Here is a 27,044-nt window from a genome sequence, read left to right as displayed (position 1 = left end):
TTTTGATTTGTAGATTTTTTTTTGCCTTAATGCCTTCTCAGCACTCAGCTGCCTGCGTGGGGAAGGGAGGACTAGGATGTTTTAAAATTGCTGGTGAAAGCAAATTTTGTGCTGGAAGAATAAGGAGTGGGGCACGATCCCATGTCTTTGGTCACCCTGAACACCATTTGGACACTGACATGGGTCACCAAAGACAGAGCAGATACCTGCCTGCCTGAGCAACTTTCATAAAGAAAAGGAACAGGATGCATTGCAGCAGCTTCCCCGGAACAGGGAAATAATTACAGATCAGTGGTAGAAAGGGAAATGGTGAGCAGGATTGTCTACTGCAGTTGAGAGGGGGGTGTGTGTGTTTATGTGTGCAGCACCTATGGGAATTCGTGAGATTGTACAGAATGCCAGAGACCTTTGGATTTTCCTACTTTATGGTTCACTGGTGCAACTTAACTCCTTTGCTCATGATGGGTATGAATCTGAACCCTTCAGCAAAGGAAAGAAATTTACTCCCCAAATATGTGTAGTGAATAAATTCAATCATTGCATGCCTGCCAGACAGGAGTGACTGAACCCAGGCCCCTGCCTGTCATCATCAATCTATTTGCAGTCCTATATCTGAGTTTACACTTCATGTTCCCTGGTGCAGCTCCCTTCTTTGGGTTCCTGAGAGACATGGAAATACTCTTCTTCCCATGGGGGAGGAGATGGAAAGAGAAGAGGCAATGGAGTCAGACCTGGAGAAAACAGGGTCCCAGAGCCTAGTAAGAAGTTGGAAACCTAACCCAAGAGGTACCGTCACACCACTCTGAGGTCCCTTCTCCATACAGGTCCCCACTGCATTGCACTTTGGCATGGCCCTGAGGGAGGTGAGGAAGTCAAGTGGGTATTAATTACAGAGCACTGCCTGGCCTCTCTGCGGCTGAAGAACAAATAAAGCAGGACAGCCACATGGTCCCCAGTCTTTCAGCAGTGCTGAATGGATGCCTTGTGGCAAAGCTTGTCTCCAGGAATTTCCTTCCAAACTCTAGAGCTTTGGTTTAAGGAGTTTCAAGCAGTCTGGCCATGCTCATTAGTGCCTACATGATTCCTCTGCCAAGTAGCTCTAAATGTTTCCTTTTCCATGTAAATGTTCTGCACTAGGCCCAGTTTCTTCTGTTTGTGATCCTAAATGTGCCCAGGACATGACCCTGCTCCTGCTCTCCAGTGCTCCTTCCAATTCCATTTAATTTCTGTCTATTCCTATGAATGACTGTAACAGAAGCACCATTCAAAGGAAAGAAAAAGGAAGGGGATGTTCACAGAGGTGCTGTGCCCTCTGTGGGCTCAGACACAATGCTCCGGTGTCAGTGTCCAGTGGGCTCAGACAGACATGTGAACAGGAAGAAATGCAAAGGGGCACTGCCAGGCAGCTCGAAAGTGCTGGAGGATGCTCAGTGCTGGCAGATATTTAAGTCACTCTTTGTTGCAGTGCTACACAGGAACAAAAAAAAGATCAATATTTATTAGTTGCAGAAAGCATAATTTTGCACAAAGGGCGTCTATTGGCATGTCAGCTGAGACAGGGTCGTTACATCTTCTTTATGATTTGGTCAACATCCCTCTAGGAATAAGGACATTGTTTCCCTAGATAAATAGAGCTGAGCAGTGAAGGGTTTAGCACGGTGCTGTGATTAGAGGGGAGCAAACTGAGGGCTACAACAGTGTTTAGTGTCACAGAGTGGGTTTCAGGGCTCTGGCTTTGACTCTGGTTATCTACCTCATCCTTCTGTGCAGTCAGTTTGCTATTGGGGTCTAAGTACCAAGAGAAATTGCTGCTTCAGAGTCAGGTCCTGATTTTTGAGTCTTTTTTCCCAGTTAAATAAGCTGCTTGCCTACTAGGGTCAGGATGAAAACTCCCCTCATATTGCAAATTTATGGGCTTTACGGGATGTTTATCCCATCCTTTAAGGCAACCCAGCATACGACGTGAGGATGCCTGTCAGTCTCAGCTCTTCTCCAGTTGTTCTTGTGCACACTGTCAGTCTCCAGCCCAATCTGAGCTGTGGGTAGAGCTGTCTGGTGTCTGACTGCAGGTCTGAGGACTACAAGCAGCCACCAAGTTCAACGTGAGCAGCGAGTTTGGTGTCTGGGCAGCCAGACTGTGTGGCAGGCTTCTGTGGCATGCGTAGAGTGGGGAGCCTGGGGCCTGCCAGATGGGCCAGCACTTACCTATCTGGCTGGTGAACCAATGTGGCAAAGGATGTGGGAATGAGCTGTGGGCATTGCCATGCAGAGGTCAGGAGTCAGCTGGAAATGACAGTGGCATGGAGGAGGCAAAGGAGCTCCAGGCCTGCCTTCAGTGCCTGAAGATGGAGTGGTGTTTGAGATGATCAGGTGGGGAGCAGGAAGAAGAGGAAGGTGGAAATTGTTGCAGTTTTACAGCTGGACACAAAGCCAAAGGGAAGAGGCTTCTGGAGCTCCACTGCTACTTAAACCCCTCATTGCTGTGAGTCCTGAAAGCAGGACCAGCTGCAGTACGGTTGATGCTGGAGAACAGTTATGACCCTCTCTGCCCCGTGTGACTGGCAGCCTCTGCACGAACACTCCACAGCAGCAAGATCACCTATGCAAGTTTCAGCTGGTATAGAGGTCATTTTCATCCTAGTAGCTGCTACAGGGCTATATTTTGTGTTTACACTGAAAACAATGTTGATAACACCAGGATGTTTGGTTATTGCTGTTTCTGCTTCTCTGCTTCTCACCCTGCCCTGCCAGTGAGTGGACTGGGTGTGAGAGGGGGCTGGTGTGTGCACATGAAACTCAGAGGGAACATGGCCAGGACAACTGACCTGAACTAGCCAAAGGGCTGTTCCATGCTGTGCCCAGTATATAAAGTGGGGGAGAGTTGACTGGGAGGAGCGAATCACTGCTGGAGCATCGCTCAGTGGGCGGTGAGCAACTGCATTGGGTATCGCTTGTCTTTTTCTTGAGTTTTGTTTCTGTTAATTACTATTATTATACTTTATTATTCTTACTGTTAATATATTATCTTTTAGTTTAGTTACTATACTTTTTAAAATCTTAACCCTCAAGTTTTAATTTTCTTTTCTGCTTCCTCTTCCCATCCCCATGTCGGGAGGGGGAGTGAGTGAGGGGCTGCCTGGGGCTTCGTTGCCAGTGGGGCTTGAACCACAACATCCACTTATGCCTTTGCAAAAGCAGTTCAAATCCTGCCATTTCCAGTGCTGTGCTGGCCCTGGCAGAGATCCAGGAACACAAAGACAGGCAAGGAAACAGAAGGCCCTGTGGTTTTACAGACAGCCTGAGTCAGGACTTCTGGGCCAGGATTCCCAGCAACGCCATCGACTCTCTTAGGACAAACCACAAATCAGCCACATAGGCTGCAATTGCAGAACTCAGCTTTCACTTAGACAACAAAATAATCTGCTCTACAATAACTTTGCTCCATTCACTGGGGACATAGCTTTCAGAAAAGTCCTGCTGTAAGAGTCATGATCAGAGAAAACAGTTCCTCGAGCCCTGTGCTGGTTATAAGCCAGGAAAGGGCGCCTCTGACTTGGTAATAAGATCCTGACCAGTTCTCAGGCTGGTTGTGAGTCTTCATCTAGGTGTTTGTAGATAAAAAGTGTTGTCAAGTGAAAGATGAGTGGCTCAGTCTGCCTATCTAAATGGTGATTGTTCCATGCAAGCAGAAGGGACCTCCATATGCCTCCTGACATACAATTTTTAAGACAGCTGTTTCTGCTTCCACAGCCTGCCTAGCCCTACAGACAGCCTTTTTGTCAGTGAGAAAGGCTGTTGAAGAGGTGTAGCAGTCACAAGGTTTGGTTTAAGGGACACGGGTGCCTGCAACCCTCTGTTACAGCTGCTGAGATTTGTGAATCTAGTACTCCCAGCACAGGAGGAAGGAGGCTGAGGGGTCTCTTGAATGTAGGAGCTGAGGACCACAGCATGCTGTGTCTGCCAGGGTCTGGCATCAGTGTGTTGCTCCCTGGAGTATGGGGTGACTGTAGCTAGGGCGGGCGAGACAGTGAGCCTGGGTAGGCCCTGAGGATTGTATTGCATTGAGGAGAATTTGGAAGAAAGGAGTTGTCAGCTTCACTTTGGCTTTGTTAGTGCAATGCATTGAGCAGGCAGCTTTGCCATGCAGAATCTCAGGAAGAGAACCATTGATTTTGTATTAGAACATAAAAACTGCTTGAGCTGAACAGAATGATAGTCCTTCCAGACCAGTTTCCCATCTCCACCAGAAGCCAAGGCTGGGTGCCTTAAAGGCATAAAAATCCCATAATGCCCATAATTGTGCACTACTACCCTGTGGGGGGAGATTTCACCCTGACCCCAGCTGGCAGGCAGCTTAGACCCCGAAGCAGCAAAATCAATAGCTGTTATGATTTTTATTTGAGCTAATGTCACTGTGGGTTCCATTGTTATTCACATAAATGTCTGATCCTGTTGTGAAACTCCAATGCTGTTTGTTATCCTGGCGAGGAGTTGATTCTCAGATACAGGATAGGACCTGGATAAGCTGCTGCAGGCTGCTCTTAGGAGAGCAGAAGGGGAGCTTAGCCACTTCCTCCCCATCAGTTCCTGTCCCTTCCTGTGCTCCTTATCGAATAGTAACTGTCCCCGTGGCTCTGCTGTAGAGTGACCATGGTGGTGAGACGCAATGCTGACTATTCCCATGTCTGTATGGTTTTTGAGCTCAGGTGTTGCTCTACAAGCAGCCATGTGCCAAAGGTGAGGTTTTTTACCTTTGGGGAATTTGCAGGATATTCCTTACAGAGGGACTGTGGTTCTAACAGGAAACTGGTTGATCTACGGCCAGGTGTAACATTCTCACAGTTCCTTTGGGTGATGGAAGCACTTTCTTGTCTGGCAGGGCCTTCTCAATCCTTTTTACCTGGATATCCCAGCCAAACCTCTCATGTTAATTCAGGTTAAAGCTGCTGGGGAGCTGAGCAGGTGGAGTGTGACAGGAGCCAGGACAGCAGCTCACTGTAGCCTTTTGGAGGAGAGCTTGACATGACTTCAACTCTAATAAGAAATTTTGGTTAGGTTTTCACTAATAGCTGAGTAAAAACCTAGGCTTTTACTCAGGGAAGAAGACTCACTCCCATCTAGCCAACTTTAGCATAAGATACCCAGCCCAGAGGCTTCCTCTTCTGCTTGTTTAATTTCCCCTAGCCCACACCATCCCTGGGCATGGGAAAAGTTAAAAAGAAGACTACCCATGAAGGAGTGGCAACAATGTGTTTACCTACTAGCAAAACAGGAGAGGGGAATGAAGGCAGGAGAGCAGGTCTCATCATGTAGAATGGGGAGGAGGTGACCCAGCCTGTGATAACTGGACCATTAAATCTAGCAAAAGCACTGACACACAATGGGGCTCAGGGAAACCAAGCATTCTGTAGTAACAATAACTCTCCAATAGCAAGCAATAATAAGTATCTGCAATCATTCTTTTGGTGATCCAGTGCTTAATCCTGTTGTTCAGCCTACAGGTCAAAATGGCCTTAAACCCGAGTGCAGAGGCCAGGTAGTGCTGTAGAGATGTGCAGGCATGACTGAGAGGAAATTTTGGCTCAGAAATCCATTTGTAAGCATGTGTCAGATGCCCATCTTTGTTTCCTGTGCCTCCTCTCTGCCGGTGCCTCCATCTCCAGAAATCTCCACATTGGAGGGGACCATGCCAGGCCTCGTGCACAAGCTCCCATTATTCTGCCCTACATCTCCCCCTGACTCTCAACTCACCAACTTCAAAGAAAGACAAAACTGCCCAAAATGGTCCCAAAATTGGCTTAAAGCCCTTATAATTTACCAATCTGTCTGTAACTCTTTTATTTGTTGTAAGTCTGGGGGGAGAGGGTTTAATCCTTGAGCTACACTCTCAGACTTTCGTTGATGAGAGCTAAGACTGCCATTTCTGCAGTAACAAAAGTGGAATTTTGCATGGAGACACAGGGCCTCAGGTGTGAGGGATTGAAGAAGAGCACCCTGAGAGCTGCACAGTAAAGCCTGGGTTCTGGGTGGTTTTTGAGGCTTCCAGGGCCAATACCTCTCTGGACAATATCTTTCTAGATTCTTAATTCACCAACTCTAATCCTGTGGAGCGTATCAAACCCCACTAGATTACTGTTTGTACTGTAAAGTACAGGTGCAAGGTTGGACCAAGGCTGCTTAGGTCTGACATTGGGTACCCCTGGCTGGGGGCAGGGCCCAGGTCCTGTGTTTGGTGACCAGGTCCCTGTAATCAGTGCTGGCATCAGTAAACCTGGGCTTGATCCCACTCTTCCCACTGATGAAACTCCTGCCGGTGTCTGTGTCTGAAGGCATTGGAGTAGTGCCTTGGCAAAATGTGTGTAGGGAGCAGGGAAGCCCCAAAGGTCTTTGTCTCATGCACTCAGCCCTGCTGAGGAGGGGAGGGATGTCAGGGCAGTGCAGGTGGCAATGTCTTTTGGGCTCACTGCCTTCAGAGCTTGTCCCCACAGCTGCAGGAGCGTACTGTCCTCTCCTAGGCTGCAGCCCCCTAGACCCCAGGACTTGTGGTTCTTCCTTTGGGAGGGTGTGACTGGGCAGAGGTCTGTGAGCAACAGTGTGGTTTCATTTTAACAAAGGAATTAAAGAAGGGAGACGGATTTTCCCTCTACCAAAGATTTATACACATCTGCCTCACTCGGACCATCCCACCAGACTTCTGAGCCCTTGGCAGACTCTTGAGAGCTGCTTGTAAACCAGTTTCCTGCAGCTGAAGACGCTGCCCATCAGCAGTTAATTGGGCTTTGGGTTCCACAAGTTCAGACCTTGGACTTTGTGACTGAAGCATAGCATGGAGAGTGTTCTGTGGTGGCGCAGAGCAAATGCAGAAACCTTGGTCTTCCTTTGAGCGATGGTGGTGGTGATGTCAAGGTTCCACCCTATTTGCTGGATGTGGTTTTCATCACACTGCTAGTAAGCTCAGGCAGCTTGTTAACATAGCACACATCCCAGAACCCAGCTTCGTAAAACAGATCTGCGGCTCTGATCAAACCTTTAGTTTGTGAGCAGTCTTGCTGCTTATCTCTGTTTCTCATATTTTTATGTCCCCTACACAGTGATGAGACAGACTGGTGTCCAGGAAGGTTTCCTCAAGACCCAGTCCCTGCACCTCAGTGTTAGGACACCTTGTCACTACAGTGCATCTGCAGGTTAGTGATCTGTGACTGCTTGACACACAGGCACACCGTAAAGTGTGTTAGAGAGTGACCAGTGTCACTGTCTTTATGTTGCCTGCACACCCAGCCCTGGTTCTCTGGGCTGGAAAGACTTTGGTGTGGGGCTGGGAGGATGAAAGCCAGGACTGGCAGATGACTGAGCAAGGAGGCTCTTCAGTCACTTCACTGGAGTCAGCCTTAGTCAAATATTTTCTGCCATTGGTTCTTACCACTCTTATGGCATCTCCAAATGAGGTGCAGGAGATTACAAAGCAGTCAGCTTTTGTTTAAAGCCTGGCCTTGGCATCAAGCTATTAACATGGCAAGGAAGAGAGATGAGTTAGCTGGCAGCCTGCCTGTGTGTGGCAAGGGCTCTTTAAAGCCTCAAAGGATGCATTAGTTTGATGTCAGAGGCTTTGTTTGTGGCATTCCTGGGAATAATCATCCTCCCTTTGTGTATGTATGTGTGTGTGTGCGGATATGCATCTCCTCTCTCTCTGCATCTCTGATGCTCCCCTATCCCGTGTCCAAAGAGCTAGACAGCATGGAACACTCCAGTGAGACAGATGGAGATGGATCCAGCCCTGTGTGGGGACAGCTGCGTCCCTGACAGTATCCTCTGGTCCTGCACCTGTTAGGCACTATACTTAGCATGGGAAAACTTTCCAGAAAAGCAAAAGCAGGGGAGCTGCGTGGAGACAGAAAGGCTGGGAATTTGGCCTCATTCTCCCCAGCAGGTCCTGAGGCTCCAAAAATGCCTCTCAGTAATAGTGTCCAAAACTGACAATCAGGTGAAAAACAGGCAGTGTACCAAGACGTGCTGGCACTGTTCAGAGACAGCCTGAGCAAGTGACGGCTTCATAACTCCTGGGTGAAATGCCAGGAAGCCTGGGGTGTTTGTCCTGACAGGCCCCAGCGGTCCAGATCACTTGGCAACAGGCATACGGGAGCTCATAGATACGGAGTGAGGCACGTGCTGTGGGGGAGTTCAGGTTGAGCCTTCACTGTCGTGAGATGTGAGGCAGTGCAGACTCTCGTGTCCATCATGTGTCACCCAGGACAGTTGCAATACCTCTACCACTCCCCAGTTCAAACAGCCTCCATTCCTAAAGCACTCAGCTAACTGTCTGCCTGTGCTCCAACCTGGCTGCCACACTTAGAGCCATCCATCTGCTTGTCCATCAGCCCTCAGCCTAACCACCTACCCACAGAGCTTGTGTGGAAGGAAAGGAGGAAACCCTCCTGCTTTTGGTGTTATGCAAGGTTGTCTGTGAGGAGGTGGGAGGATTTTCAGCTCTTCTTTTTATAAAGGAAGAATGTTATGATAGGTGTCTGTGCTCTGATGGTAATTCAATGTACCTTGCCCCTGCTGCCCCCCCTTCTTGCAGCATGGCCTCCCTGGGAGCCTTGCAAGGAGGCAGACAGAGCCATCATGTCTTTCCTGAGCAGAGGCAGCAGATGTAGGTCCATTTTCTTCTATTTTCTTTTCCTTTGATAGATGATGAGCTGCATTTTCATCACACAAGTCTCCCATAGGCACAGGAGGTATCTGCTGGCCTTCTCTGCTGTAGTACTCTTAATGTGTGGTCTCTAGACTACCCCTCATCTTCCTCCTTGTGGAGGAGCTCCTGAGCTCCTTCTCTGGAGAGAATCCCCTGCCTGGAGCTCCAGCTAGTGAAGAGTGACACTCTTATCAGTGCTTCCTAACTGCAGGAAGCTTTACATGAGTGAGAATCCAGAAGGTTTCAAGTGCCTCTGGAGCCATGTGGCCCGGCTCCTGGCACTGCTGATGGGTGGCATTGCCTCCCTGGGAGGACTCTGTGCTTCACTTCCCTTCCAGTCTCCTGTTGTGCCATCTGCATGCCCTCTCATCCCTGTATGCCCAGTTAGCATTTCAGTATTTATGGCCACCTGTTGCTTAGAGTAGGGATTTGCTGTACTTAGATGAAAAATACAACAGGAACTAAATTGAGTTCAGCTTTCTAGTCCGTGCATGCTCTCAGCTACCCTCTGCCCTGTTGCCCTGCCCTCTTAGCAAGGAGCAAGAAAACTATGATGTTGCACTTAGGATCTACTGAACACTACGGGTTTTACTAAACATCTTCTCTGAAAGATGTTCTTAGTCGGTATTTCTCCAGTCTCAGGGGGAAAGTCTGGATGTGAAACCAAGAAAGGAAGAGGGAATACAGAGTATCCTGAGAATATCAGCAACATCTCCACCTGACAGGATAAATCCATAACATTCCTAGCTGCCTAATCTGGATTTTTGTGTCAGTAGAGCCATTTGCATTTACACACATGCAGACCAGATCTGAATAGGGGCATCTTACCGTTTCCAGGCACTCAAATCCTTCCGGGAGCAGTACCCACTGTGCTGGCTCTGTTGCCACAAGACTGGTTTCTGGGCACAAGTGGGGAAATGCTTGTCTCCTTTCACTGTCCACATGCAGCTTTTTCCACTTAGGACTGGGAAAATCCTTCTCACATTTACCATCTTTTCTATGTGGCATTAAAAAGAATGATACCTATTTTCGCTTGTGAGCAGGAGAAAGAGGAGATTGTTCCTAATCTCAGCCATGGAGATGGGTTGAATTAAACTGATAAGCATAGGACAATTGGATAGCCTGTGTGTTATGTGTTAAACGCTTAACCTCTCTTCATATATGCCATGGAGGCTTTTCTGCAACCAGAGGCATTAACCAGCATAAATTGCTTCTGTCAGTGTGCTTTATTGGATTACATCAAAGTGGAATCGATAAAGAGTTAAAAAATTGCCCCCCAAAATGGGCTTACTAAGCCAGACCAAGTCATAAACAGATTAGAGTGCTGTGGAGGTCAGATTTCAGCCTGCACTCATAAAATAGGAGGGTTCTGGTGTTGTCAGAGGGTGATTCACTGCACTGGAACATTTCAGGGGAGGAGAACCATACAGGAGTTGTTAACATGCTGCTGTAGAGAGAGGGGTTCCTTGTATGTCAGAGTTCTACCTCCAAGTTTGCTCTCACAGGTTTGTACTGATACCATTTATATCAGTATAAGTTATCTGTTTGCTGTTAACCTAAGCAAAAAGCCTGAGTGTGGTTATTGCATTCTAAGGTTTCTGGAAGTTTTTAATAATTTAGAATAATAAAGTCAGTCAGATTGATTCACTCCTAAAATTGAGCTTATTTGCATTAGCTTGTGGGTTTTTTTGGTAACATAACTCTCTGCAGGCATATGTTTGTGTAAGCTGCTCGTATGTGCATGTGGGTGTTTGTGTGCGTAATTTCCTTCACCATCTTAAAACCAAAAGAAGCTGAGATGGATTTAAACATTGTACAAGAAAAATAATTTCTCCCTGCCTGTGAATATGTTCAGTGAGGTTCCACCCCAAAGTGAAACCGAATAGCTAAGGCATAAATTCATGAGAAAAATGCTCCCTCGACCTAAATTATAACTAGGCATCTGTGAAGCTGAAATTCATGCTGCAGCATCCAGACGGTGCCTCAAGCTGGCTGCACATGCCCAGAAATAAAGAAAAATGCCACAGCCTACCTGCAAAATGACCTTTCTCCTAACACTGACTTGCAGCTCAGAAGCTTTTGTGCTCTTAGAGGCAGGGCAAGATACATGAAGTGACAGATTGCTGCTGACAGTGAAAGGCTCTTTTCATCTGCATTTCTCTACAGCCACGGTGATACGTCCAGGGGCTTGTTAGCGGAACAACAGCACCAGACAATAACCAGTTGGGCTAAACCCTCGAGACAGACCGTATGTCCCACACTCTGTTTCCTAATCTGCCAATGTAGAGTCAATTCAGCTGCTGTATCACTTCTCTCCCTGCATGTTACACAGCAAAGAAATGCACCTGTGTGTTTATCTGTCTATGGCAGAGCCTATATCTATAAATAATAGTGTTTGTATCTCCGCATGTGTGTGATTGTGCATATTGATGTGCCTATGTGTTTGTTATAGGTGAGGCTGTTTGCAGAGCAGTCCAGAAAATGGCAGTTGTTTTGTGCAAATCATGCTTTCTTGGAGGAAAGGAGAGCCAGGAGACCAGGGGCAATGAATTGGCCTTGAACTGCCATGGACTTTTCTTTTTTTTTTGAAAGGCAAAACAATTTGAGGGAAAGGGTCTCCAAAAAAGTCCAGTTTCAGGAGGCAGCTCAATTGAATTTCTGTTTTCTGGATGCCTGCCTGGAGGGCCTCTTGTCACTTCTGCTTTCTTCCAACAAAGCAGAAGGCAGAATTGACAGCAGCCTTCCCATCAGGCTGTTAGAGAAGAAGGGAAGCCAGATGCTTTGCTTCCCTGTGCCCTCCCCCTTCTGTGGCTCAAGATCCAGAGAGTTAAGTTGCTTAACTTTTCCATCTTTGCTCTCCCGTGTTCCTGATGTGACCAAGTGATGATCCTGAGGAATGAAATAATGCCTGGTATTTGGCAGAGTCAGTGCACTTGCACAGGGGGGTTCCTCACCATTGAGGGAGAGGAGTGTGCATCGCTACAGCTTGTACAGAAAAGTGAAATTACACTAGTTTATGCAGAGAGTCACACTGCTGGAAACAGGCTGATTTACCAGCCTCTCTCCTAGAGCAAAATGAGGGCAACTAGTTGTATAGTATGATTTCAGAGCTTCCATTCCAAACTTGTTTCTAATATAGTCTATGCTATTTATTTAACTGCATGTAGGTTCTATTGTAGATGACAGCTAAAATGTTCTTACGATTTCTTCTACAAAGGACAATAGACTCAACCCATCTCTTCCTTGGATAGGATTATCTTTCTTTAGATGGTAAGAAAAGTCAGAAGATTTCAATTGCTGTTGAATTAACTTTTCTATACACCTCATTTAACCAGATAATTTGCTGACCATATCATTTTTGCGTAATCAAATTGGTCGGCTGATTTAACATTCTTAAGTGCTAGTTAAAATGATGTGGTGAATGGATCCTTTTCTTTAGACTGAGTAGCAGAGTAACATTCCCTAATAAAGGTTTTTGAGGCAGGACCTGCTCTGAGTCAGGGTTGTGCATTCCCCAGCAGACATGACTCTCAGGGCTCTTCCCTTTCCATTCTGCCAAAAAATGGGATGACAAAGTGGTAGTGGATGGCCAGGAAATGGCACCCTCTTCCTCCCCAGGCTTGTCTCCTTGTGAGAAGCTCTATACACCAGTTAAGATGAGAACCCTTTTACTTCTCTGCTAAGCTCATCTATCTGTGAATGAGTGTCTCTGCAACCTGTTGGCTCTGTCAGGAGTCATCCAGACACCTCAAAAAGCTGTGAAATTACAGGGTTTCATTAAAATGTTCTTTTCTCCTCCACTATACCCAGAAGTTATTTTCCTGTCTATCCAGCCTGTGCTTGTACACTCCTTCCTTTTACCCACCAGCCTCTTGATCCCTCTTCTCCAGGTGGGGAGATGTGATGGAGCAGGCCTTCCTCCTTGTGTGGCATGCCTGTGCCAACTCAGGCAGGAGTGAACATCAGCCTAGGGCAAACCACGAACATTTGTAGCCTGCAGCAAGGCAAAACGTGTTGCCTGGAACAGCCTTTGGAAATATTTTAATTACCCTTGACTGAACTGGCAATCAACTAACTTGAGGTAAAGATCACAAGTGGAAACAAAGCCTAAGGGGAATTTTATGCTTGGAGTCAAATTTCAGTAACATTTTTTAAGTATTTCAAATGTATATAGTTTAACAACCATCACCAAACATCCCTGATCAAACCAGTTCTTATAGTCATAGAGAGTGAATCAGCTGTGCAGCTCTAGCACAGTATTGTGAGGTGAATGAAAGGCTTATAAAAGCATTAGCTGAACCACGGAGGTCTTTGTGAGCAGCTGTACAGTCAGAAGACTTCTTTAATGGTCTATGTATCAAAAAATGGAAGTTTCTTTTTTGTTTCTCCAGACTTGCCAGTGGAAGAAGAACCTGACTGCTTTCAGATCAGATCTTTGCCAGCCAAAGCAGATTCTTCTTGCCTGCTTCCAAGAAGCATGAGCTTAAACAGCTGGTCTCAGAGTGGAGTGTCTCTACAGTCTTAGCCATGGAGAGAGGTGATTATTCCTCCTTAATAATTCAGTTTCCCTTGAGGAAATTATCACACACAGAGGTGTGCACCTTCGTCTGTTCTGCCAACATGCACTCTAGAAAGATCTATTTCAGTAATAAGGTCTTTACAGTGAAACTTAACAAAAATGAGGGGGCAAGTTTATTAACTATATATTTTACAGTTAATGAAAGATAATATTTAACAGAAGTAATTGCAGGCATCTGCCTTGATGGCACAATTCATTTTAAGTAACAAATGGCTTGTGTGTCCCTTTGTTGGACTGATCAGCCTCAGAGACAAACTTGGCCTTGTACTGAGCCCCTCTTATCTCTTTTCATCTGCAGGAGATGAAATGTTTTCCCGTTCAGTGTCAATGGAAGAGACTGGAGCTGAGCTGCCATCTCCATCACAGTGAAACTACAGTGAAATCTGAATTCTTTGTTCGTGTTTTGTTGCCTGCTTTGAAGAAAACAGTGATCATAAGATCAGACATCAGCCTCAGGGTGAGTATAGATACCACCCACACTAGCTCTGTCAACACATTGCAATTTATAACTGATTCTCTCCATTCTTGTCTATGCCTTGTCTATCCCTTGCAGCCCTGCTACGGGCTCTGGTAGGCCTTGCTCTACACGACTCAGGTATTTCACCCCTCAAGCTGCTTCTAAACAACCTCTTCCATTTCTGCTGAAATACTACACAGGAGCACTTGTCACACAGCTTGCATTCAACCCTTTTTTAAAACCTTGTCATGGGTATACATTAGCTGTCCATGCAGTAACTTGAGAGGCTGTCAGATCATATGTCCCTTTACTATGTGGTACAGTGGATGCTTGTATGCCCTGACATTTGTAGATTGGGAAAGTACATTTTTTCTATGCTTCTAACACCTTTCAAGCAGATTGGTAGATTCTAACTCGTGAAGATGTCCATCTCTCATTACGTTCCTGCTACCTGAGGTATACTACAGAGCCTGTGACACACAGTTGAGTGATTTTTATTCCTTCCACTTGAGGGAAGTATCTTATAATATTTTGAACTGGTTCACTGTGATTGACTCGTGCCACCTATGTCTGAAATGCAGCCAACAAGGTAAGAGAAAATTTAGAATGAGTTAACAACATCCAGATCAATTTAGTACAGGAAGTAAACCCAAAAGTTGGGTGAAACATTGTAAACAGCCTGCCCACTAAATGCAGAGCCATCCTGTTACAGTGTGACATTCCTTCCTCCTTTTGTCAGGTTGGTTTTTTCCTTTGGAAACTGTTGGTGCAGTTAATGGGTTCTCACACGGGGTTCACTGCAAATGAACTGTGACAGGTGCAGTCATTAGCTCTAACAGCTACGCACACCTAAAGACAACAGCCCTTCATAGGTAAGAGGTTGATGGAAACTTGTCAAGGAGGTGGTTATCTGATGTCATGCCACAGGGATCAGGGTTAGGTCTTCTTTAGTGTATTCATTAATGAGCTGAAAGAGGGAGTAAACAGCATGTTAATGACATCTAGGGTGAAACCACTGCAGAGGGCCAGGAGAGGTCTGTGGTCCCAGTCTGCCAGAAGTGAGTAGGGCTGGGTTGTATCTGCCACGGGCTTTCAGTCTGACTTCACATTGGCCAGGGTTTGTACATAAAATGCAGAGACTTGAGGCTGAACCTGGGCAACCAGAGCTGTGGCCTGGGTGTCTATAAGGGCATCTGTTAAGTTCTAGTGTTGGCTGCTCTCCTTGAAAATACAGATTTTCTGCAGATCCATCTCATAAATATTTAAATGCATGAGTAGCAGAATCAGCAAGTCTGAGTGGAGATTTGCAAGCAGGGAGCGAAGCAGAGTGTGGGTGAGTTGCATGTGTCTTTCTCATGTGTCTGTTCTTATATGTGTACATCTTCCAATACATTCCAGAAAGATTTTCATTGGAAGAGCCCTGACAGACTTTCAAGCATCAATCACACAAATGCTTCAATAACCCTGCAAGGTCAGGAAGTGTTATGAGACAGGGGAGAAGTCTGTGTCTCTGCACTGTCCCTTGGAGGAGTAATTTGCCCCCAAACAAAGAGAGGTGAGCAAAGGGCTAGAGACTCTGCAAGTGTGTGCATTTGCTGCAGTCAGAGCTTTCCTGATTCCCAGAGCCAGGGATGGGAGCCAAGACTCCTGAATCCCCCATCTCCGCCTTGACCACTAGAAACACTTCCTCCCCACAGAAACCTCACCGTGAAACCACCTACAGGAGAAAGACTTTGTTACTTGGCAAGGAGAGCACAGGCTCTGCTCTACCCAATCCAGAGGCACATTTTTGGGGTTGTGTGTTTACTAGAATCTTGGCTTTGCTGGTCTGGAAAGAATAAAAGTTGATTGTTCACCAGCCTGAGATCGGCGTCTCCTTGCCTGTATGTGTAAATATTTCTGTACAGCCATACCAGGCCACAGGGAATTTTTGTGGTACAACAGTCTGCTTGTATTAGAAGCCTTGTCTCTCTTCTGTGGTAAACACATCTCTTGTTACCTGTTCTCACTGAAGCTTTTCTGGCTTCTTCTATCCTTTATTTGGCCACTGTGGCTTCAGAGCCAATTGGATTGATCTATTTATTTAGTCACAAAACTTAAAGAAGTTGTTGTTTTCCAAATTGCTCTATCCCAGGCAATGGCTGTCTCTGAGGAGCCAGGTCATGATGGAGACAGTGCGGAGGGAAACAAGGCTGCTTGGTACAAGGCTCTGCCAATCCTGCTGTTCCTTTTGCCTCTCAGCCCTCTCCCAGTATCCTCTCTCCTCCTCAACTGGCAGAAAAGTTTATGATACTGTGCAGACTCTTGAGACTTGCTCTCAGGATGAGACAGAGATCATGTAAAAGAGAGTTCAGAGCCCAAGTCTACAAACAGGACCACGTGACAGTAGAGAGATGAAAGAAGACAAGGAATACGCCTTCTGTCACTTATTTCTCCTATGTAGGTCCCTGCGGGTTGTCATGAAACATGATTGCCATCTCTCAGCCCACACTATGAGCCCATGTCTGAGTGTGGCTACTCAGCCTATGGGGGATTTCCCAGAGCCCAGGTTGACTGTGCAGATTTGGGCTCATGAGCTTGTGGGGCAGGACAGAGCCTCCCTGCATGGCATTGCCGTGTCATCAACTGCTCCTACAAGAGGTGCCAGGAAGGAAGTTGTTGGCCTTAATCTTCCTTTAGGAGCATGTAAGAACCTACAGCAAATCTAGCGCTCTGTGCTTTCCTAGTTACCCAACCATCTAAACATTTGCCAGAGCCTGGCTCTAAAATAGAAATGTCTTGTGATTGCTCCCACAGGAGAGGTGCCAGGAAGCAAAGAAGTGACTGACATTATTCTTCCTTTAGGGGTACATCAGAATCTCCACCAAATGTAGGACTCAGCGCTTTCCTCAGCTTTCGACATCTCCCATTGCAACGCTCTCCCATTCTCACCAGACATCCTATGGATCATCCCTGAAGGGCTGAAAGCTGCTGCATGCCAGAACGGGGAAGTTCTGAAACAGCGGGGCAAAAACTTTTATTGCTTCCACTCAACTAGTCTAGGAAGTGAGTGGGACCTGTGCACAGAGGGGCCTGGATATCACTCCCACAGTGCTTGGGAAGGGGAAAAGGGACAAAAGAGGAAAATGCTGAACCAGTGATGCAGCTACAGGAGCTCCTGTGGCAGACCTTCAGCATGACAGCTGACAAATGGAGCCTGGAACTGAACAAGGTAAAAAACAAGAGATTTCTCCCAGAGAACTTGCTACTGGAGTGCCAGACTGGTGGAGGTCAACAAAGGAGAAGTGAAGTGACACTGACTGTGGTCTTGGTGCTGCACTGTTAAACTTGCTGTAGGAACAAGAGTAAAAGATTTTGAAGAGACAAGTAAGGAGTGTTTTATTCCTTCTAAAAGTATGAAGAAATAAAAGTATGATAGTGCTTCCTTGAAAAATCTGGTGGGTGGCCTGGTGCTGTGAGCTGATGGAAGATGGGTGTTGATTCCTTCATAATGAATGAAAGATGACAGATGGGGAAGGGCAAGGAAAGGCCTTCAGCACAAATGTAATTAGCTTACTTCTGAGAACATTGGGTTGGGCTTTCTTTCTAACATGAAAGAGAAAAGAGAAGATATTTGACTAAGAGTGGTGGGATAATGAGAGTTGTAGAGGTGAATTTAGTTGGTCCTCTGTTCCTGAGACATCTGAAGAAAAGACTCTGCTTCAAGAGCAGGGAGAGAAGATGGCCTCCCTCTTAGATGGATGGTCTTAGAGCAGATAGACTGCATGGGACTGGTCTACCTCCTCCTAGTGGCCTTGAGCTCTTTTTTTTTGGAAGAGGAGATGAAGAACCAGTCCTCTTTTTAGCCCAATAATGACTTCACACCCCTGCTTTCTCCCCCTCAAGCCTTTTCTTTTGGACACTAACAAGTCTGAGCCTACTTCATTGTGCTTCAGTAATTGTGCTTTTAATTATGTTCTACGTCTTTGACCATCTGGTGTGCTCTTTTCAGAATCTGTTTCAGTTTTGATATCCCCTTTGAGATGAAGGGACCACAAGTGCACACAGTATCCAAGGTGTGGATGAGTCATAGATTTTTCTATTCTGTTCTTTTTTGTTCTTTTTTTTTTTCCTTTCCAAATGATTCATACCACTTGATCTGTTTCTTGATGGCTACTGAGCATTAAGCTGACATTTTCATGGAACTCACAGCTTTACGTGGTAAAATGAGGATATACAGAGAGGAGTGAAAATGATATCTGTTGGAGAGGCAAATCCTGATCCTTTCAAGAGAAGATCTTTTGGGCAAAGAATATCACAGGGAAATAGAGAGGGAGAGGTAAAAGATGGTCTGGGACAACTGGTTATGTGGTTTCAGCACCTTTTGACTGTGTATGAGGCATCTTTTGCCTTCATAGGGAAAACTGAAATCCATGCAGCTTCCCTTTATCATGTCAGCCCTTGCTCTGACTCTTTCCTCCTGATGTGCAGTGCAGGGGTTTTCTGGCCTATCCCACTGCTGCCAGTGAGACACTATAGGCTCTAATATCCAGGAATACCTTGTTCTCAGTATGGTGACCTCCTTTGCCATGAAGAGCTGTTATTTGTTGGACCTACAAACCTAGTCCTGGCATCCAACAGTGTGCCTTCAGTCCAGTGCTGACTTTGTCTCACTGCTGTGCACATTCTGTGTACCTACACCATACTGCAGTCATGGCTCTGATTTGAAGCTGTGTGTGGTGACAGTGTGGGATGTGGACAGAGTGAGTATTCATACATGGTGCTAGACCCTCAGTAACCTTAGAAAAGTCTTATCCATCCCAGGCCACAGAGATCATCCCTTGACCTCTGGCAGCTGCTTCTTGTCTTATGAGTGATTTTTAAAGATGTCTTGGACTGCCTTGATAGAATTTCCTAAAGCCCTTTTTGACCTTCCTCTTTCCCCTGGGCCTGGTAACTTATTGCTTAGATATCACACATTATCACTGCTCCCTGCGTGAGCAGTCAAAATAACCACCTGATTTTTTGCTTTCTGCTTCTGTTCCAGCTCTTGGTAGCTTTGTTCCAGCTTTTGCAGTAGCAAAGAATTGTGGTATTTGGCCTCATAACTGTCTTGTAGCCAGAAAGCAGCAATCACACATAACTGAAGTAACCAATTTTAAGTCCTATTAGCAGGACTCAATTTCTATTGCCCTCTGCTAGTCCTCTCTTAAAGGGAAGGCAGCTCCTGGGATGGAAGAATAAAATGATGTATAGAAGCAAAGTTACCTGTCTGAGATCACATGGGGTCCATCGCAAATCTAGGATTACCAGGAAGATTAGCTAGCATAAATGCATTGGTTAATTACTCAAGGTAAAATATCGGAGATGAATTGGGAGTCCTGGCTTCTTCTTAAGGGGTTTCAGACTATTTATTCCTCCATGTTCAGTGCCCTAGGTGAGTCCCTGGACAGATGCCTGTGCCCTGCTCAAATCCAACCCCTTCCTGACCCCTCCAAGCAGGAAACCTTGATGCTCTGCTTGCAGCATATTCTGTTTTAGAGGGCCTGTATTGTTTCCTAGGCAGAGATATGAATTGCCAGGTCTGAGACTCCAGTAGTGCTGTAAGCTGTACACTGCTATGCAAGGCCTTTCTCTGTCATCCTTCTACTCTTGCTATTTTCTTATGCATGAAGGATGGTGAACATAAATATCTCACCAAATTACTTAAGGGGCACTCCCTCCCTGTATTCTGCAGGCAGGTTCCTTTGCAATATAATCTTGTACCTGAGGATACTAGGTGCCAAGCATCAGTCATATGAGAGAACTCTAAATGAGGTTCCTTCAAAAAGTAGTTTTGTTTTGCTTAAGGCCATAATAGGGAAACTACTGTGTTTCCATTAAACATTTCCTTTGTATCAATCCATGGAGCTCTGCTGTGGCCATGAGGTGCTGGGTTCCCCATAGGACATTAATTAATTACAAGCCCCATGTTCTTTATTGGCAATGCAGGGACCTTCCAGCACTGCCTTGTGATAGTTAATTAGGGTGAAAGCCAAGGAGAGGCTCTGTTTCGGTGACGATCAGTTAACTTTCCCTCTGGCTTTATTCCTTGCAGACACATCTTGGCATTGTGAGAGGAAGCCAAGACTGAACATATGGCTTATTGTGGAACTCTGACCTTCTCAGACTGGTGCAAAGCCAAGCAGCTGGAATTTCTTTCAAGTGTCACTCAAGAGCCTACCCAATGCCATGGAAAACCTCAGTGTCATTTCTTGGAAAATAAACCCACAGGTGAAGCACCAGCAGTTGCTATTCTCTCATGTTCTGCCTTACTGTACAATATGGATGCTAAGAAAATTTTGATGGTGCAGCAGAAGATCACCAATGAAATCTCCTTTGCAGGGCTCAGTGCTCAGAGTCGTTAAACAGCAGCCCCAAGATTTCTCTCTGATGGGGGCCATGGATGGTTCTGGAATGGCTCTATGAATCCAGGGGACTGCAAGATAACAGACTGGGATACCTGAGGGCACACTTCTGTAAGCCACACATGCAGTCTGTTGGAATGTTACTTGTCATCAAACAAAAAGGCATGTTTGGTGTGAGACACAGTAGTTCACAAACTGTCCAGCCATTCTGGGTGTGAAATCTGTGGCTGGCCAGCCTGAGAGGAACCTTGGATAAGCAAAATGTAGCTGCTCATGGTGGCTTGCCAAGATCTGAATGGGAAAACCCTTCATTTGAAGAGGATTTCCTGTCTTCTTCCAAAGACTTCTCAGCTGCTGAGCTTGCTTTGTTGCCATGGCCTCATGTCTAGTATTTGCTTTTCTCAAGACTTTGAAAACCTCCCCAACTCCTTGCAGAATATGCTGCAGCCTGTCTCTGGTAATGCAGCTGTTTACTCCTTCTCTGGCATCTGTGTTGACAGAAAAGTTTGCTGCTTTATTTCCTTTTGCTTTGCAGTGACCTAATTAGTTAACTTTCTATTGCAGCCTTTTCCTACAGCCCTTCCCAAAGAGCATATCAAAGCCTCCGTGCCCTTATGCTGGAAGAGGAGGATTATTAGTCTCTCAGTGTTCAAGATCAGAGGAGATGTTTCCTCCCCTTGTGGACTAGCAGCTCTTCCAGACAAATCTTTAGCCTCTCCATTCCAGATCAAAACTGAAGGCAGCCAGAAGGACATTAGAGTAATGCTCATTCAAAGGCAGTGCTTTGTTTCCTTTAAGTGACTATCAGACCTGCCTACGATGTGCTGAGATCAAACTGACTTGATCCCACTGCCTCACACCTTGGACCAGTGCGGAGGCCAGCAGCCCATTTGGGAAGTGGCTGTGACACGTGGTCTTGTCCTGGGAACCCCAAGGCACCCATGCTTCTCCTGTCCTCCCCAGGAGGAGCCTGGTAGGACCTTTGCCGGGTCATCTCTGTCTATGCCAGCCTGGACGAGAGGCAGTTCACTGTTCTTCCAGAGGATGTGCTTGTGCCTAGTGCCAAGTGTCAGCCTTGGCCTTATTATTGAAAAAGCTTTGTCAGCTGAGGTTTGTTTTTTACTTTGGAAACTCCTCTGTCTGTGACCCTACTTTGTGGAAAGTGTTGGTGTGGAGAGTTCAGACGTATGGAATTGCCAGAGGCTGGACACGTACTGTGGGGCTCTGTAACTTGACTGACCTTGCTTCTTTTGCTTTTACCCTTGGCCTCTGCTGCTATTAAGATGTCTGATGGGTGCTAAAAGTGAGTGTTTCCACAGAGCAGAGTTTACAAAAGATCCCTCTAATTGCACTGGAATACCACATGCTTAATTCTTGGCATAGCTGTAGCCATTTGGTGCTGGGATGACTACGGGAGTGTCTGGTCTCCCTCCCGCCTTGACAAAATAAGGCTCATAAATAGCCATATTACTCTTGTGGCAGGGAGACTGATGCACATACCATATGCCAAAGGCTAATATAGACAAAATACATCACTGCTGGCTGTGATTTACCAAATATGTGATGGCCTCAAGATGTGGTAGCGTGCAGAGTTGTGGCAGGGTGGATATGTGAGAGAGCAGGAGAGCCTGGTTAAGTAGCCATGTCCTGCACTTGGATCTCACATGCACGTGCCTGTGCTGTGTGTAGAGAACAGCTGCTCAATCCTGACTCCGCAGGGTCCCAAGCTGCATGGAGATCTGTAGCAACAGGAATGCAGCATCTAGGAATAAGAGTCAGACCAACCCCAGGCATAGCCTCTCTTCTCTAAAGGAATTGTATGAGGGCAATGTGGTACAGACCTGCATATGGGACTTGGACCAACAGCGGGTCTAAACCCCCCTGGCCTCCGAGTGACTCCACTCCAGGAGATTGTTTTGAGTAAGGAAAATAAGGGCAGGTCTTGCAATGATGACTAAGGAAAGGTAGCTAGAAACTGAGTGGAAGATGTTGAGTGTTGTAAATTGCTGTCAAAGTCAAGGAAGCTGTATCTGACTGGTGCTGGAAAAGAGATCAGAGAAGCTGTGGCAAAAGACAGGTTATCCCAGCCCTTCCTTACTCGAGCAACTCTTCCCATTGCCACTTATTCCCCTGCAACATCATCCTGGGACCTAGAGGATTGTCCCCCTGCCAAAGAGCTTGTGTACTGTTGCAGTCCTTTGGCTGGAGAGCAGCATGATGCACCCTCTATCACACCCTGCACTCATCAGGCTGTATCTGTCTGTTGTTCTGTGGCTGATGGTATCCAGCACGTGCCTCTGCTCTTGGGCAGCAACTGGTAAATCTATTTGCTCAGCAAGTGTGCTTTTATGTTCTCTGGAAGAACAGGCGTTTCGGAAGAGAGGGAGAAGAAAACAGAGACAAAACTGGAGTGGGGACAGGAGAAAATAAAGGGAATTACCGATTAGTAGGGGTTGGAAGGGACTTCTAAAGATCACCTAGTTTTAGGAGTAATACTAGCAATTACTAGTAGTAGTAATTAGAAGAGGGAAAAGACAGCAAATGACTGGGAAAATTAGAGATGGAATGTGGAAAGGACTGCATGTCCCCAGTTGCTTTGAGCACTCATCAGATCCTGTGGTGTGTCTGCTTTATTACTGACAGAGTTCTCCCTTCTGTCGGCTTGTTTCCTAATTGCTGGTCTTGTAAACTGCCTGATTTATGGCTCTGTTCATCAGTTCTGGCCCTCTGGTATAACATGGTTTTCCTTCCAGGCTGGGAAGTGAATAACAAATTAACAGCCCACCCTAGGTTCAATAAGAAGCTGAGCATGTAGGGATCTTTATTGTGGCCCACGTGCCAAATCTAACTGTTTAATTTTTACTTCTCATTCAGGGAGAGTATTCAACGACTCCTTCCCTAGGGCAGCAGCTGCATTGTGGATGTGCGGTGTCTTTGAAGTGTCCCACAAGAGAAGCCACCAAGGAATGGTTTTACTGTTGTTTTGTGCAGAGAACTCAAATCTGTTTCCTCACAGCTTGCTTTGAGGCTGACATTGTGTGCCATACACGTTTGTCTCGGATAAACTTCCTTTCAGTACATCCCAGGGATGAAGATCAAGTCAGAGAACAAACAGCCCTGCTGAGCCGGAGCCATGACCTCCCAGTGTGCAAGCAGCCATCAAGCCAACCACTGCCTGTCATCCCCATGTTTAGTCCCGAGAAGAGGATTGTCCCAGATCTTGGATTGTCCCTAAAATCAGTGCAACTTTAATCTTTCACTGAGGGAACTGAGTATCTCTGCTCACACAGTTCTCCATTGCAGTCCAGAGCCTTCCATGCAGCCCTGATGCACGTGACTACATGGTCACACCGTGATGCGCTATTTTATGGAGCGTCCAGGACTTGGTATCATAAGGTTTATGCATCCCTGCCACCCTGGAGAGCTGGGAGGATGGGTGCTCACTTGGGTTCAGAACACGTGGCAGTTCTCTTTAACCCGTTCATAAGACTATGGCCAGAAAGTAACGTTGTGTTCATACAGCACCACAGCCACACTGCAGCAGAGGCTTCATGAGAAAGAAAATGCCTGCGAAACAAAACCTTTGTGAAGGAAGGAAACTCTTGTAAGGAACAGAGAAACTACTGTAGAAGTGCAGGAGCTCTTCTGCAAGCATAACACTCTGCAAGTACTAGCTCAGGGCCTGCAGGTCTCAAGCAGATAAAATTTAAGCTGACAAGTCCCCTTAGGACTTAGCAGCTCTCTGCCATCCTGCCCTTGAACAGCCTCTTAGGATGCTGTTGCTATCTCTGAGCTACTTCGTGGCTGCAGCAGGTAAATCTGATCTACCTGGAAGGACGAGTTGAAGAAAATGGCTTTGTGCCTTCTGCATGCTGCTACAGGAATGAGGTGTTCAACTCTGCATCACATGAGGCCATGAGTGAAGGAGAGGGCTTGAAAAGTCAAGTGGAACATTAATATAAGGCCTGCAGCTCCTCAGATACCGTGGAAACTCAGTTAGAATGAGAGTTTTAATACACCTGCTTAGTCCTGATCCAGCCCTCACTTGTTTACAGGAGCTCAGCCTGCTCAGCTGGATGAAGTGTTTTCTCTTCAGAGAATCCTACAGCAGCAAGAGTTATTGATGTCTGTTTTTTTTCTATTAGGGCACATACAGCAGAGCAAAGCAGAAATAAACTAGAGTGGGCAGCATTTCTTTCCTTGTAGCATTAGCAATGCAGCTTGACTAGGTCTCCATGACTATTCTGTATGCTTCATCTCTTGGTCTTCCTTCCCTTGATGGTTCTGTAGGTGCAGACAACTGTATCACTATCTGAAGAGCAGGGAACTGGTGTCTGTGAGCACTGTATGCTGGAAGCACCTGCCCAGCCTAAGTCTGTCACTGAGGTGCAGCTGTCCCCAGCAATCTGAATGCCTCCAACTCTTCTATCATGTTCTTCATCTTCTCATGAGGCTCAAGAACCCATACAGCCCTTGGAATGGGCTGGGTCCCCATGTGTATCTATGTCATATCCAAGAGGATCCCTCATGTGACCCTAGTTTTTATTTAAAATGCATGATTTCTCACTTGATTACCCTCTTCCAAATAACCTAGCAAGCCTGTAAAAGACAGCAGATCTTGGAGGGCAGAGCATGAGATAGGACTGCAACATTCTGCATGGGACATGAGTATCTGTGTACCATGGCTGGAGTAATTTGGTTCCTCATGCCATGTAGTCCAGGATCCAAGAGCACGAGGATAGAAGATCAAAAGAGCCCCTTGCTTGCATTTCAGATGTCCTATCACCATCCTATTAATTACTAAACTAACCTGAATATATACTCAAAGTGTTGTCACTCACTGATAAAAAAGCTTGAACCAGTTTAGGTTCTGTGGGTGAGCATGCTAACACCCATGCAGAATCTCAGTCATGTTTCCTGAATTGCAGACAAGATGATTGCGATATAATAAATGCAGGAGGTTCAAGGTCCTTGCTGTGTCTTGTATCTGTCTGATCAGCCATTGGAGGCTGCGAGCCAGAAGCTGAGATCAAAGGAGTAATAATCTGGGATCCATGTTCAAGGTGGGCAACAGAGATGCCTGCACCCTTCCCCTCCTCTGCTGCAGTTTCTAAATTTGGGACCAAATTACTTCCTTTCTGGATGCTGCTGTGGATGGTAGCACGGCACAGATAGCTTCTCATCAAACATGTTGCTACTGCCACACTGCACAAGGGACTTCAGAGGAGATCAGAGCGAGGTATTTCTCTTTAAAATCTACGTTCACATGGCAAGATCCTCTCTGTCACCTCTGACCTGTCCCTGTCTGGCTGCCAGTATGGTTCTAAGTGCTACAGTCTTCAATCACCTTCCAGAAAACTGAACAGGAGCCACTCTGAACACCATTGCTTTCCCTCTCCCCTGCCCCTGAGCAGGAATTATCTGGAGCAGGTCGTAGTGGTGTGTGTAATAATGACTGTATCAGTGAATATAGTTCCCATTGCCTGGATGCAGGTAAAAAATAAGGGTTGCTGGTAGGAAGAGGATATCTTACAGCTGAAGATGTGATGGGTAAGTGTCTGTTCCATTTCTAGAAACTTCTTTTTTTGAAAGTTGCTATATTTCAACTGCCCCTGTGCTGTCAGATCTCTTCCCACAGCTCAGGTAAGTAACTCCATGCCTCTGTTCTGTCCAGTGCAAAGTAAAACAGGTTTATGGGAAAGCCCTGATGAGATGCTCTTTTTGTTCTGAATATGATGACGTTGGGGATCTGACCTTTCACAGAAGTTGGCTTCACTGTGTACGCACTTTTGATCACGACAGTTGTCCCATGACACTCCCAGCTTCAGCAGATACTTCTGTTCATTCAGTCAACTACAGCTGACATGAAAAGATGGAGTTGGTAGCGTTTTTGATGGGTGAGCCCCTGAGTTTATGTGTAAACTTCAGGAACAGTGTTGATTTTCAGGTCAGAGGTAACAACCAGGACTGCACTGGGCAGGAGAGGCTTCTGGATCTCATAGCAGTAGGGTGAGGGGTGTCTCTTCCTACCCAAATGCTGTAACAAATGGCTGATGTCTGAGCTGTGGGGCTGACCTGACCAGGACAGATAGCAGGCTGCACATGTCATTTTGGTGGCTACCAAACACTAAAGACCTGGGACAAAGGCTGTTCCCCGTTTCTGAGGTTCATGTTGAGTTTCCTGAATGTGAGAATGAGTTCAGTCTTGAGTTCTTCTCGTGTGAGAGCACAAGAATTGTCACAGCCTTCCTTGTCAAGTTGTGACTTTGTGGATCCAGGATGCCTTTGTCCTGTAGCTATGCTGTATCATCTGACAGGACAAGACTGCCATAAAGAACTCAAAGTGAATCCCTCTAAAACTGGCCTTCGCTAAGGCATGTTTGACAAAGCTCTAGACTAGGAGTGCTTGTGAGGAATAAGCTGGACTGAGTGTCTTCTAAATCCTACGGAGACTGTGGCTGTGAAATGTGAAACACCAGTACAACCACAGAATCCTTTTGATTGGAAATGACCTTTAAGACCACCAAGTCCAACCACTCTCCTGACACTGCCAAGCCCACCTCTAAACCATGTCCCTCAGCACCTCAGGTACGTGGCTTTTCAATACCTTCAGGGATGAGGACTCCACCACCTCCCTGTACCAGTGTCTAACAACCTTCTTCCTAATCTCCAATCTAAACGTCCCTTGGCACAACTTGAGGTGATTTCCTCTTGTCTTTTCACTCTTTACTTGGGAGAAGACCAACCCCCACCTCACTGCAATCTCCTGTCAGGTAGTTCACAGAATCACACAAAATAGTAAGAGTTGGAAGGGACCTCTTGAGAGCATCCAATCCAACCCCCCTGCAGAAGCAAGTCTACCTAGATCAGGTCACACAGGAACACGTCCAGGTGGGTTTTGAAAAGCTCCCAGGAAGGAGACTCCCCAGC

At 46.3% G+C, this 27,044-nt stretch overlaps 1 long non-coding RNA gene across 4 annotated transcripts in view; it reads left to right on the top strand.

The window, feature by feature from the left end:
* The window catches only part of LOC133625754 (uncharacterized), a 31,252-nt gene extending 6,184 nt beyond the window's left edge, over window positions 1-25,068 (top strand). For 2 of the 4 annotated variants that reach the window (XR_009819050.1, XR_009819053.1), the window contains 5 exons: window positions 13,084-13,229; window positions 13,570-13,728; window positions 16,573-17,094; window positions 19,805-19,980; window positions 22,989-25,068. This is a non-coding gene — a long non-coding RNA (uncharacterized LOC133625754). Of the gene's footprint in view, window positions 1-13,083; window positions 13,230-13,569; window positions 13,729-16,524; window positions 17,095-19,804; window positions 19,981-20,091; window positions 20,226-22,988 lie in introns of all 4 variants that reach the window. The other 2 variants (XR_009819052.1, XR_009819051.1) reach the window with 2 other exon arrangements.
* The last annotated feature ends 1,976 nt before the right edge of the window (window positions 25,069-27,044 follow it).

This window comes from Colius striatus, chromosome 7 (genome assembly GCF_028858725.1).
Source record: "Colius striatus isolate bColStr4 chromosome 7, bColStr4.1.hap1, whole genome shotgun sequence".
Lineage (NCBI taxonomy): Eukaryota > Metazoa > Chordata > Aves > Coliiformes > Coliidae > Colius > Colius striatus.
This window is presented reverse-complemented; position numbering and strand designations above follow the sequence as displayed.